Source organism: Delphinapterus leucas, chromosome 16 (genome assembly GCF_059928025.1).
Source record: "Delphinapterus leucas isolate spDelLeu-1000000601 "Yukka" chromosome 16, BTC_Dleu_Yukka2, whole genome shotgun sequence".
In the NCBI taxonomy this organism is placed as follows: domain Eukaryota; kingdom Metazoa; phylum Chordata; class Mammalia; order Artiodactyla; family Monodontidae; genus Delphinapterus; species Delphinapterus leucas.
Genome location: NC_143144.1, coordinates 86,002,071 through 86,016,036, shown reverse-complemented (window position 1 = coordinate 86,016,036; position 13,966 = coordinate 86,002,071). Strand labels below are relative to the sequence as shown.

The following is a 13,966-nucleotide window of genomic DNA, read 5'->3' as shown; positions in this document are numbered from 1 at the left end:
CCCAGGACAGCTTGATCACCCGCGTGTGGCCGTAGTTACCGCGCACAACACCGGCTTTCCTTCAAAATACGTGAACATTGGTGTTTTCAAGGTCCCTCCTGACCTGGACAGGTGATCATTCACACCTTCATCCTCAGTAAACCTCCCTCCAGGAAGGAGGAAGACCTGGCCAATCTCAGCTCACATCAAGGCGAGACGCACCCTCTGCGGGCCCAGGGTGAGCCGGCGGACGCTTCACCCAGGCCACCACCCGGCCCGCTCCTGGGACGCCGACCTCTCTGTTCGCCGGGCCCGGCAGCACCAGACGCCTCCAGAAGAGAGCTGGCTGGGAAAGAAGGGCTCTGCCCCCTCCTGCGGGGAAGTCCAGCAAAACCAAAGAATGTTCTAGCACGGGCACCGCAGCTGAACCATGACACGAGACAGAAGCTGGGTCCTCTGGAGCTGGAACGGTGGCTTGTCGGTGGAATTCAGGGCCGAAGTTCTGTTTCCAAGCGCTCCTCCCATCGGGACCAAACATGTCTTTCCAGCAACCTGTGTGTCCCTGCCCCACTGCTTCACGTGGCTGGTTTTATGAGTCCTTCCACACACGCCTCCACATAAAAGCCCATGTGACACACGGAGCACGCAAGGAGAACGGCAGGGAGCATCTCTGCGGCTTCACCTGTGGGTCCAGCGTCTCTGAGCGTCGCCTCCTGAGCGCACGTGGGGCGCCTCCCTCCCCGGGGAGGCAGCGCCCTTGCTCGCTGACCTGAGCCTCCCCGCCCTCCGCCCTCACGAGGCCACGCACACCGCGCACCTGGGGCCCCGGCACACCTGTGCCCTCTCTGCAGGTAACACAACCCCGGCGTTAACTAGTTCCAGAGCCCCTGTCAAGCGCAACATCAGAAATTAACTCCTCGGCCCCCAGTTTGCAGTTCCACCCACAGATGCTAAGCAGGTCCTTCACCAGGTGGAAGCAGCCTTGCACCTGAAATCATCCCCAATCTGCAGCCCAGGCCCTGACCACGCCCACATGCAGCCCAGGCCCTGACCACGCCCACATGCAGCCCAGGCCCTGACCACGCCCACATGCAGCCCAGGCCCTGACCACGCCCACATGCCTGCTGCTCTCACAAGAGTCCGAATCCCATCGGCAGCAGACGGTGAGGCACACTCACCATCAAGCAGCCCCAAGGCACCTGCGTTGGGCCCTCAATCAATAACCGTGGGAAGGGTGGAGGCGGGGCTTACACGCAGGTGCTAGGATGGAGCTGGCAGAACCCCTACCTGGCCCAGAGCGGCCCGCAGGGTGGTCCTCCTGCTGGGGCGTCACTCGACCCCCTCCCTGTGCTGCAGGTCCCCCACCAACCCGTGCACTGCAAACACAGCACCACTGTGCTCGGTGCTAATGGGCGCGTTTGTCCGAAGCCATAGGAAAGAATAGGCGCATTCACGCCGGGTCAGTGAGGTGGGCGTTTGTCCCAGGCTGGAACTGGACAGAACGCCCTTTTCATGGGGGTTAAAAACACAGGACACAGCTGCCCTTGTTCCCGCCATGGGTGCCCAGCCCCAGGGCCCACAACCGGCCGCGTGAGGAAGAGGGAGAGATGGCCTCGTGTGAGGCCACAGACAGGCCGGGGAGGCCACACGCAATGGCTGGGAGGGTGAGTGCCAGCTCACCGTGCCAGCGGGGGTGCGAGTGCTGTGCTCTGTCCCCTCTGTCCTGAGACAAGCCAGTGAGGCAGTGTCCAGGCGACGCGGGGTTCCTGCTGCATGCATGTCCCTCTGTCCATCCTCCCGCAGCTCGGCTCCAGGGGGGTCCACCCAGAAGTGTGCACAGCAGTGACCAGCTGCCAACAGCCCTCCCGCACGCCCCTTCCCTGGCTGTCCTTCCCAGCCCCATTCCTGTTCCCTGGGATCCCTTCCTAAAATACATGCCCCACACACGGGCCTTGTCCCGGGGCTGCCTTGGGGAGGAAGGACTCTGGGAGGATCTCATCCCAGAGAGCTGGTGCCAGCCGTGGCCGTGGAGGGCAGCCTCAGGGGGATTCTGGCACCCACTGTGGGATTCTGACACTCAGGGTGGGATTCTGGAGCCTCAAGGGGGATTCTGGAGCCCGGGGTGGGATTCTGGAGCCCGAAGTGGGATTCTGGAGCCTATGGTGGGATCCTGGCACCCAGGGTGGGATTCTGATGCCCAGGATGGATTTCTGGAGCCCAGGGTGGGATTCTAGAAGTGGATTGTTCATCATCAAGCAGGGTAAGTGCCCCACTGCTGGTGGACACGGGCCCTCGGATGCAGCAGCCTCACTGGTGGTGGATGGTGACGAGGGGCAGGTGGGTGGTGGGGACAGTAGGGTCACTGCAGGGACTGTGCAGTTAGCCAGCAAGGTGGCTTTGCACAAAGGAAACGACAGGTGGACAAGTGGATAAAGACGATGTGGTTTATATATATACATATGATGGGATACTACTCAGCCGTGAAAAGATGGGCACAACTGAAACACAACTGGGAGCTGGTGCTCACAAGCCAGAAACCATGGGAGAGAAATTCGCCTTATCACCGGTCACCAGCTCTAAGACACGTCCCAGACCCCCGGCCCACGTGATGACAGGGTATCGCCACCAGGATCAGGAATAAACGTCCCCCAGTGCCTCCCCAGGGGCCTGCAGCTGTCGACCACAGTGACTCCCGGGGGAGGCTGCGGATATGGGGTCTGAGGGGACCCTGACACCAAAGGACCCTGAACGCCATCCTGGGTCCCCAGGTGCACAGCCATGACGGGCACCCTCAGCAGCCACGAAGCCTGTGTGACAGGTTCCTGGATGGAGGAGCAAGCCGGCCATTTGGGAAGGTCAAACAGAGGCCTGGGATGCCCCCAGCCCCGCCAGAATGGTCAACCAGAGGGGAAGTCAGCACCAGAGATGGGCCCACCGTGCCACGTGATTCGGCTTGACGGCCCCCTCGGTCACACCAAGGGTCGTGAGCACCTGAGACGTGGCCGGGCGGCGTCTCCAGCGAGCTGGATGCAGTCTGCTCACTGACAGTCGGCCAAGCCCGGGAGCTAGCACATGGCTGCTGACCTGGCCCGAGCCTTCTTTCTAAACCCCACTGCAGGGGTGGTCCATGCCATCTGCTCCCGCAGGAGGGGCAGCAGCCGTCCTTCGGGGCCTCGCCCAAGGCTGGGCTTCCCTCCTGCTCTCTTCATGGTGGACACTTTGGGACCTTCTCTCCTGACGGCCCTCAGACGAGCTCACGTCCACTGTCTCGCAGGCAGCGTGCTGGTGGACCCGGCACACACCGCGAAGGCCCCAGCATCCTACACGCGTGCAGGGGGAAGGGGGGTGGGATCCCCACCGCTACTCCGGTGCCGGCGAATGGCTGTTTCACTGCACGTCCCTGAATCCCATTTGCACTTAAAGGCATCACCTTCTTGCCACACAACGTGATACCCCAAATCCGACAGAACCCGCTGCAGAAGGGGGTCACCCATGTACCTTAACCCGACATCAAGAGACCCTGAGAAGACCGTCAATAGATCAAAACTTAGTGCCAAGAAAATACAGGACTGACTGATGCGTGAAAGACCCTCTCCACAGATGCCAAAGAACGCCGCGGAAAACTGTACCGACCAGCCCAATGCTGACTTGCATTTATGCAGCTGAGCAGCCTGGTCACACACCCTCGGAGAGGCTGGGGTCCTCGGGCATGGAAGGGCCTCTGTCCCAATCTGCCAGGGACCACGGCAGCCTCCCAGAGTCCCATTCGTCTTAGCAGCCCCCCTGCCCACCCCCCGGGCTGGGAGAGCCTTCTGTCTGCAGGCTGCCCTGCTGAAGCCTAAGAGCTTCATGCAAAGTCGGGTGGAAAGCTGGAGGAAGAGTCCCGGAAGGAGGCGTGGAAATAGGTCACTGCACAGTGACCCCCCCCGTGGACCCCCCTCCAGCAGCCCGCCTCCCTCCACACGCTGCCAGGCTCAACCAGAGTCTCTCCTCCCAGATGGGAGCCTCTAGCCTGTGCCACCTGCTCTGTGAAGCCCCCGTGCCCTCGGGGATCTGCCCCCCTTCTAGCCCCTGACCGCACGCAGGCGGGGTACCCCGGCTCCAGGGGATGAGGCCCAGGTCGGACATACGCTGCACGGAGGGATTCTCCCCAATTCAGAGAGCTTTTAGCTACAGGAACTGCCGTGCGGCCAAGGCCTGAAGAGTCAGCCCGTTTCAGGGCAGCAACCTGGAACATCTGCTCTCGCGTCGCGAGCGGCGGGGACCAGCCTGGGGGTCTGTGAATGGGCTCTGGCCCAGCCGGGCACCGAGCACGGGCTCGGTCCTCCGAGCGTTGCACGCGGCAGGGGAAGCAGGGCCAGTCCAGAACGGCTCCTGGGGAAGAGCCATCAGCAGAATTGCATTTTTTACTGTATCTGCTGCTTTTTCTTCTTCGCTTTGCTTTTTGGCCATGCTGCACGGCTTGCGGGATCTTAGTTCCCCAGCCAGGGATCGAACCCGTGACCCCTGCAGTGGAAGCACGCAGTCTCCTAACCACTGGACGGCCAGGAAAGTCCCTTTATCGGCTGCTTTGCAAAGAAGTGTCCCTTTGTTCTTTTTTTTATACAAGCTCCTCTCCTTTATTACAGGGAAGGACGGGTGCAGACAGCACACGGTCTGGCTGGTCTTCGCACATGCGCGTGGGCAGAGCCCGGCCATGTGCTGGGAGTCCTGTGAACCCAGTTGGTGGCACCAGTTTAGGAAGACCCTATCCCTCCCACTTCTCCCCAAGAACCACAGTCACCAGGTCGGGCTCCCTTCCGGGTTGCGAGTCTGCTCTCTGAGGGCTCTTGTGAGGTTGGCAGGGGTACAGACACTTAAGTTCTAGAGGGTTCTCTACACGAGGAGCAGGGGAGGGCGGCCCATAGTTGCGATTGACTGAACCAAGAGTGGACCCAGCGAGCAGCCGGGCGTGCCCCGCCGTCACCCCGAGAGCCCGGCCAGCGGCACCCGCTCTTCAGAGCACACACCTGGGCTCCGGAGGTGAGAGAAGAGGCCCGGAGCCACCTTGGCCACCAGGAGCAAGGCCGGACTGGACTCAGATGCTTGCGCTCGAGCCAGGCTTTGAAAAGACAGACACTGACTGCCCACAAACAAGCAGGCGACACTGGCCAAGGACCATCAGTCAGGGCGCCGCCGACCTACTGCTGCAGCTGACGGCGCCCGGCGGAAAATTCAGCTTGAATTATGAGCACGTGCTATGGAGAGTTAGGGAGAGAGGCAGGTGCAATCCCACCAGGGGATGTTGGCACAAGACAAGGGGGAGGGGTCTGAGGGCCGGGACCCCAAGGGGAGAAGGCCAGTTGCTGGGTCCCTCAATGCCCCAGTGTCGGGCGGCACGAGGGACCACATGGGCTGCAGACCCTGGCAGGAGAGAACAAAGGAGCAGCTCGCTCCCCTCCTGCAGACCCGGGTCCCAAGTTCAGATGGTATTAAAAAAAAAAAAAAAAAAAGTGAGGGCTTCCCTGGTGGCGCAGTGGTTGAGAGTCCGCCTGCCAATGCAGGGGACGCGGGTTCGTGCCCCGGTCCGGGAAGATCCCACATGCCGCGGAGCGGCTGCGCCCGTGAGCCATGGCCGCTGAGCCTGCGCGTCCGGAGCCTGTGCTCCGCAACGGGAGAGGTCACGACAGTGAGAGGCCCGCGTACCGCAAAAAAAAAAAAAAAAAAAGTGAAGCCAGAGCAGGCATTAATTAAAAGCAAGGTGGGCAGTTCACAGCTCGGACCTGCCGGCGGTACACCAGCTTGCTGACCGCAGGTGCGCTCACCCTTCCTTCCATCTGCTTCCAAACTTGACGTCATCACGGCCTATGGGCTTCTTGGCAAAGGCTGCTTTGCTTTAATTCCCTCCCAAATCTTGCCCAAAAAAAAAAGATGTTGGATTTTAATTGATTCACGCCACTTCGCAAGCCAACTGCCCTGAGCAGTGCTTCGCAAGACGAGTCGCCACCGTGCGCGTGGCCTGTGGGGACAGCCGTGCGACCTCTGCATGACACCCTGGGCACGTGCTCACCGATGCACCACCCCCACTGAAGACAGAACCTGCGTCAACCTCCCAGTTAAGAGTCCAACCTGCACAACTGCTGCTCTGGCTCCAGGAGAAACAGAACGAACTAAATAGACACCAGCAGTCCCAAGAAATCTGCCCCAGCGAGCCTCAAAGTAGCCAACACCCTGCAACACACCCAGAGGGTCCGCCTGCCTTCCTCGGGGGAACGTGGGGTGCAGGACCCTCGGAGGACCTGGCCCGGGAGCTGCGAGTGAGGGGCGCAGCCTGCTTCCCACGGTGCCGTCTAGGGTGCTGCCCTTTCTCAACTCTCTTCCCGACTTCAGCTCCCTGACCGCGCCTAGTGATGAGCTGACCCCACCTGAGTGGATGCTGCAGCCAGCCTTGCCTCTACCTGACTCACAGCTGGCTTTGGGCGTCGGCTCTGCAGGGCTTCTGCACTCATCGGGCTGCACGCTGGTGGCTCTGTCTGGACTCATCCACGCCCCGCCGGCCCAGTCAGCTCGACAACTCATCCGCCCTGTGTCCACCAGCTCTCTAACCACTGGCAGGGCCTCCCGCGTTGGCCTGAGCCCCTGGGATGAGAGGTACCAGAAACATTAACCGAGAAGCTATTCCCTGAGCTTGTCCACAGAGGAAGCTCCCTGGTGACTTGCCCCGCATGCCCTCACTTCTAAGATTCTTGGTGGACAGGGTGACCAGGAGAGAGAGAGATGTCCAGCCTTTCCCAGGCATGCTCCTCACGTGAACTGAACCCTCCCCAGAAACGCTGCTAGTTTCTCCAAGCTGTGGTTGGCACTGGCGCTGGCACTGGGATGAGAAGTTGTTTTAGGGTGTGGACACCTCATTCCACATCCTCTTCCAAGTTCACAGGGTAAGGTTCCCTGGTCCACCTGTGGTCATTCCAACTATGGCCTTGAAATCGTGACAACGTGGCCTCAAGGTTGCAGCCCCACTTTAAGGCCGCTTCTTGTGCTCACTGCCCCACCCTGGACGGAAACCAACATCTCCAAACCATCTGCAATACTCCATGGGAGCAAAGAAGAGTTTCAGAATTCCTTTTCAGGTAATGGTGGGCTGGTTAGGTCAGAACTCACTCACTCGCCTCCCAACTAAAGGCAACAAAGATGCTGAGACGCCAAAGTCCCGGGACTGCCTGGACGGAGAGATAGCACATTATGGAAAAACTAAGGCAGCCTTTGCCTAAAGCCAACACCTCCTGTGGACAAGACGGGACGGCGTACTTGCTCCAGTGGGGAGTTCCACCAGTTACCCTCCTGGGGCTAAGCTAGGACCAAAGGGCTGACCCTCGGGGGCTATTCAGCTGTGCTCACCCCTACTGCATCCACCACCCCATCCCGCGGGGCTGCAGAGAGAGCTGCCGTGAAGGCAGCAGCCCCAGGAAGCCCAGCCCTGAGGAGTGCCCACACCAGTCGGTCCTCGCACAGCAGGAGCCCAGAGGGGAACAGGGGCCTCCGGGCAGAGAAGTGGTCTGGAGTGGTTCCCAGCCAGGTGCCCCAGCTGCCCGGCAGGAGTGAGTGTGACCCTCTCCTAGAAGAGCACATTCACCCGAGGTCTCAGGGAAACCCACAGACAATTGTTCAAGGACAGCTAATGACACCGGGGAGGGCAGGGGACACGACAACTGAGAAAGAACCAAGTTTACAAAACAGAAAGAGACCCGCACAGACCTCAGCGCAGAATTAACAACTACCGATCACAGAACAGCAACCCTTGCTAGGTTTTAAATAGGCTTTACTTTGGGGGACAGCTTTGGATTCACAGCACATCTGAGCAGAGTCCCCAGAGACCCCTTCTCCCCCCTCCCCACGGTCTGGTTCTACTTTTTTGAAAGAAATAAGTTAGAAGCTTGAAAACAACTTCATGGAGCAGAAAACGACAAGACGTAGTATCTCGAACATGAATAAAACAGAGAGCACTTTAGAAAAACAAATATAGTAACTGGAGTTAAAACAGAATGGACACCTCATAGCATAAGACTGAACTAGTGACTGGAAGATGACATAGAAAAAATGACCCAGAAATGAGCACAGAAAAGGAGGAACACAAAAAAGAGAGGTGAGAGAGGCAGAGATAGGATGAGAAGGTCTCTCAGAAGGAAAAATGAGGGCAAAAACTTGGAGGCAAAATTTGGAGATGCGACTGAGAATTCTCTGAAACTGATGAAAGACAACCATCCAAAGATTCAAAGTAAGTCAAACTCTAGACGCATCATAATGAAACTTGAGGAAAAAAGAAACAAAGGCAAAGAGAAAATAATAAAATCTGCCAGAGGAATAAAAACTTATGTTCAAAGGAAGGACAGTTAGACTGACGACTAACTTCTCATCAGAACAACAGAAGCCATAAGACAATGGAATAAAGGAGTAAATGCACTTTAAAAAGTACCTGCCAAAGAGGCCAAAGAGGAATTCAAGCCCTAGTAAAAACAGATTCCACCCTCATTCTTGAAAGGAAGATATTTTCAGACCCCCCCCCAAAAAGAAAAAAGGAGCTGAGAGGTTGGATGCCAGGACTGAACAAAGGAAACTAAAGGATTTGTCTCAGGCAGAGAATGGTTCTAAAGGGACCTGAGAGGCCAGAAGAACACGGAAAGGCCGCAAAAGTGCTAAATACGTGAGGAACTAGAAAAAATAAATGAGTGTAAAGAACGAACAACGATTTCTAGTGGTGTTACAAAGTAAACAAGTTAGAAACAAAATGCCAAACAAGAAAACATAAAAGTTAGGAGAGGGAGAAACTGATGGAGAGTATCCCAAGTCCTTGTATTACCTGGGAGGAGGGTTCTGGTTCACTGCAGCCTTGAAAAGTTAATTTTGCCTGCTGGTTTTTTTTTGTTTTTGTTTTTGTTTTGTTTTGTTTTTTGCGGTACGCGGGCCTCTCACTGCTGTGGCCTCTCCCGTTGCAGAGCACAGGCTCCGGACGCGCAGGCTCAGCGGCCATGGCTCACAGGCCCAGCCGCTCCGCGGCATGTGGGATCTTCCTGGACCGGGGCACGAACCCGCGTCCCCCGCATTGGCAGGCGGACTCTCAACCACTGCGCCACCAGGGAAGCCCTGTCTGCTGTTTTTTAGTGATGGTCATGAAGATGATAGAAAATAGAATATACGATGTTTAAATAGAAGAGAGGAGAAAAACCTCAGTCGATGCAGACGAAGGCAAGAAAGAAGAAAAGGGCGCAACAAATAGGAAGCAGAAAATGAAAGGGATTTCAACCCAAATACATCAATGGAGCCATTAAGTGGAAATTAAGAAATAGACTTCTGAGCTGGAGGCGAAATGGCTGTCATCATTTTTGAACCTCCCCAAATTTCCTCTCAATACTAAACGGAGCCACCAGAAAAGTAAAACAAAAAACAAACTAAAAACATCTTCCACAAAAAGATGGCAAAGCGTTGCCTCTCTTCCGGTCACTACCTGCCAGCTTAGCACAACCGTCCTACTTCACTGGGGTTGTGCGGTCAGAAAGGTGCGCAAAGCTTAGCGGGAGGCTCACGCCTGCCCCAGGTGGTGTCTGGAGCGGCTGCACCCCAGCGGGGCTCCTGCTCTCACTCCCTGGGTTCTGGGGGTTCTGCTTCGGGCAGGGGCTGGGAGCTCAGGATCCCTCAGCCTCTTACCTACGGGGGCTGTGCCGTCACAGTGGGCATCCCCAAAGCGAGCCTGCCAGGAGGTCTCTGCAGAGGCTAACTGCTTCCTGACACCCAGCCCCGGGCCTCACAGCATCACCACTAAACCCCACAAAGGAGCCCAGACTCCAGAGGAGGGACTTTGCAGCCAGCTTCACTCTGCCAGCCACTACTTCCAAACCACCACCACCAACCCCCTAAGAAACCGTGCAGGAGCTGGTGAGCGTGGGAAAAGGGATGTGTGATGGTTCTGAGGACTGGGAACTCAGAAACCATTAGCAAGTGTGCACCTCAAAACGGAGTGGTCCCCCCTGAGATGGAGGCTTGGTGGGATAAACGCGTATGTGATTTTGCATGGGAAAAACAACAACAAGAAAAGAAAACCCTACCATAAGCAAAGTTCAATGATAAATGACAAAATAGAGAAAATATATGCAACTTATATCATAGGTCAAAGGCTAATATATAACGAACTTCCGAAAATTGAGAAGAAAAAAGCCAAACAACCCCAGAGAAGAAAGAAAAAAATGGGCAAGACTTATGAATAAACTGTTCACACAAAACACAATGCAAAAAGCCTTTAAATACATGAAAAGATGCTCAACTTCACTCCTGGTAAGAGAAATGCAAATAAAAATACACTGAATTTACCGTTTCTCTCCTACCTGGCAAACCCCCAAAAGTTTGACAACATTGTCTGTTGGCAAGGCTGTGAGAAGCAGGCTCTCATGTGTTGCTGGTAGAATGCCACACGATAGTGCAACTCCTGGGGAGGGGATTCTGGCAATATATAGCAAAAGTACACAGTCATTTTCCTTTTGGCCTAGAAATCCCACTTCTAAGAACCTAGTCAAAGATATACTTGAAAATATATAAAAACCATGCGTGCACAAGGATATTCAACTGGAAACAATCCAAATGTTCGTGGACAGAGAGCTCGTCGACTAGGTTAAGATCCAGCCCCTCGGGGAATGCTAGGCAGCTGAGGACAAGAATGAGGGCAATCTCTGCACAGCGATGCTGAGACCTGGTACTAAGTGAGCACAATGAACAGTACAACAGGCTCATAGCAGGTTACCCTTCCCCTAAGACGGCACAAGGCAAGTGGAAATACACATGCATTTGCCTATATTACTGTTAAGTAGAAACATAAATCAAAAACGACTTTAAAAATATTACCAACAGAGGAGAGAGAAGAGGGTTAAAAAGACAAAGATGGGGCTTCCCTGGTGGTGCAGTGGTTGGGGGTCTGCCTGCCGATACAAGGGGACACGGGTTCGTGCCCCGGTCTGGGAAGATCCCACATGCCGTGGAGCGGCTGGGCCCGTGAGCCATGGCCGCTGAGCCTGCGCGTCCGGAGCCTGTGCTCTGCAACGGGAGAGGCCACAACAGTGAGAGGCCTGCATACCGCAAAAAAAAAAAAAGAAAAAAGAAATCAAACTTCTTTTTTTACTAACCGTACTCTTTTAACACATTGATATTATTTTGAAACTAATAGCATAAAGCAAAGAGGTAATCTTATGAACATCATTAGGAGCCAAGAATCTCAGCCTAAGAGAAAGAAGATGGACATATAAAAATAAAGAAATAATTATCTATAGTCTTAAATTTGAATTAAAATTTTCAGTATAAAATCACGATGCATTTTCTCTTAAAATTGTTTCTAGTGCTGTCCTCTGAAAATACACAAAGTCGAGACCAATGCAGAAGCCATGAGTTCCGCTAGCACCCAGCCGTGTGGGTCTTCAGATAACATTTCCCCCAAAAGACCTGGAGCTCCCGGGGCAAGTGGCGATTCCAGCCTCTGCAGGACACGGGCCAGCTGAGCCTCTCAGACCAGAACACGAGGGGGCTGTCCAACACTACTGGGGTCCTGTCAGAAGGGCACAGGGAGAATATGCAGGAGAAGACGGCTGGGACGTGGAGGAGGGCACATTTCTTTGACAAAACACACAAAAAGAAATAACCACACACACACACACACACACAAAACCTGATCAATTAGACTTTCTCAAAATGTAAAACTTCTGCTCATCCAAAGGTCCACTTTAGAAAATGAATAAGCGAGACACAGATGGGGAGAAAATAGTCACAAGACCTATCTGACAAAGAACTGGCATCTAGGATATATAAAGAACACCTACAACTCAATCATAATAAGACAAACAACCCAATAAAAATAGGCAAAAGATTTGAGCGTGCGCCTCACAAAAGGAAACATACAAACGCCCAACAAGATGTGCTCACAAAAGGAAACATACAAACGCCCAACAAAGATGTGCTCAATGTATTAGTACCAGGGAAACGGAAGTGAAAACCACAAAGAGATGCGACCACACACTCCCCAGTGAGACTAGAGTTAAAAAGATCAAACGCCAAATGTTGGCACGCACTTGGAGCAACTGGAATTTTCATATCAAATGGTGCAGCCATTTGGGGAGAAGTTCTGACAGTTTCTTATAAAACAAGACACACACCTACTCTGTGACCTAGCAGCTTCACCCCTAGGAATTTCCATAAGAAATGAAGACAAACAGCCACAAAAGACTTGGACAAGAATGTTCCTCAGGGAGATAATGTAGCTGTACAAGAATCAAGTCCCCCCAAAATCTCCTCGCTAAATTCCACAAAAGAATTTCACAACATCAAAGATTCTTTGCCAAACTACACCCTTGGCATTACTTGAAGACAGAGTAGCAGAACCTCCAAGTAACCGTGCGTAAAGGGAGAAAAATCAACAAATCCCGGGACCACCATCATTCACGCCCCCATCCAGCCCCACCCAGCCCCCACCCAGCGCCAGGAGGACAGATGGGGCTGGTGTGGATTAGTGGATGGCACTGGAAAGATGAAAGCCACTTTCAACACGAGAACCCCTTCCTGACTGCAGGAAGGGAGCTCACAGAACTACAAGGCCCAGACCCCATCAGAGGGCACGGCATTGCTAAGAGAGCAGATCTTACATGTTCTCACCACAGAAAACAAATGGTAACTATAACAGGATGGGGATAGTAGCTAATACTATGGTGGGAATCATTTTCAATTTATAAATGCATCAAATCAAGAGGTTGTATATCATACATGGACACAATTTTATGTGATTAATCTTGATAAAGAAGGGGGAGGTCAGGGTGGGCTGGGGAGGGCAGACATACGATGTAAAGACAGATAAAGGGCCAAGTGAGCCTTTCAAAGTTAACGGATTCAAGTTAAGAGGCCAGAGTGATGTGAAAGGACAGCATGATTTGAAAGGTCAGCTTTCCAAACACAGAGCTTCTGAGGAGAAAAAGGGAAAAAAGGAAGAGAGAAACTCCTATTAGTAACCAGGTAAAGAAAGAGAAAAGAAGAAAAAAGAAATGCAGTCTTCAAGACAAAGACCCCCATCACCACAGCACACACACAACTCACTAAAACATCTGGACGTCCCCAGGATGACACAAAAGGGGGCCATTAAGCTAGAAATCTTGTAAAACACCCCAAAATCATAAATACAAACAAAAGAAAAGAAAGTCCACAGGAGACTCCTGGAGAAAATCAGGAAACAAAACTTCACATAAAAGGATTGGTACAACTTCCCCCAGTTTAAAAGCAACCTGACGCAGGAGAAAACTAAATCCATACAGAATTAAGCATCTTCAAACAGCCATCTGAGGGTGTGTAAAACCACCCTGAATTAGAAATTCGAACACTAAAGTGAACCAAAAATGGGGAAAAGTGAAAAGACAGTTGATCAAATTCACAGAAGAAGAAGAAGGAGAAGAAGGAGAAGGAGAAGAAAGAAGGAGAAGGAGAAGGAGAAAGCCAAAACCATCTCATAAATGAGAAATAGGGTATAAGGTGCCCAAGGAAGAATAAACTTAAATGAAAATCTAATAAGGAGCATCGAAGATTGAAGACCAGGCCAGGAGACACCAAGAGAAGGGAGTGACATAAAGAAACAGTAAAGAGTCAGAGAGAAAGAAGGGAAGATAAACAGAGGAGGGATAGTATTCATATCTTCAGGATCTCTAAAGAAGAGAAACAAGCAATGGCACAAACAAAGCTAATATTTAAAGCTATAATCCATGGAAACTTTCCATATACAGAAAACGACCTGAATCTGCACATCTCAAACCTAGAAAAACAAACCCAGGCCAATCAACTCTGAAACATCCCTAGTAAAACTATAAGATTCCAAAGATAAAGATAAAATCCTCAAGGCCTCCAGGCAAAACCAACAGAGTCAAAAGAATGAGACTAGCATCAGATGTTTAAAACCAACACAGAAGCAAGGAAACGATGGAAAACATTAAAAAAC

The 13,966-nt window shown here is 53.1% G+C and overlaps 1 protein-coding gene across 1 annotated transcript in view; it reads right to left on the bottom strand.

Moving 5' to 3' along the window:
- JAKMIP3 (Janus kinase and microtubule interacting protein 3) overlaps window positions 1-13,966 on the bottom strand; it is a 92,175-nt gene that overhangs the window by 73,996 nt on the left and 4,213 nt on the right. The window lies entirely within an intron of this gene.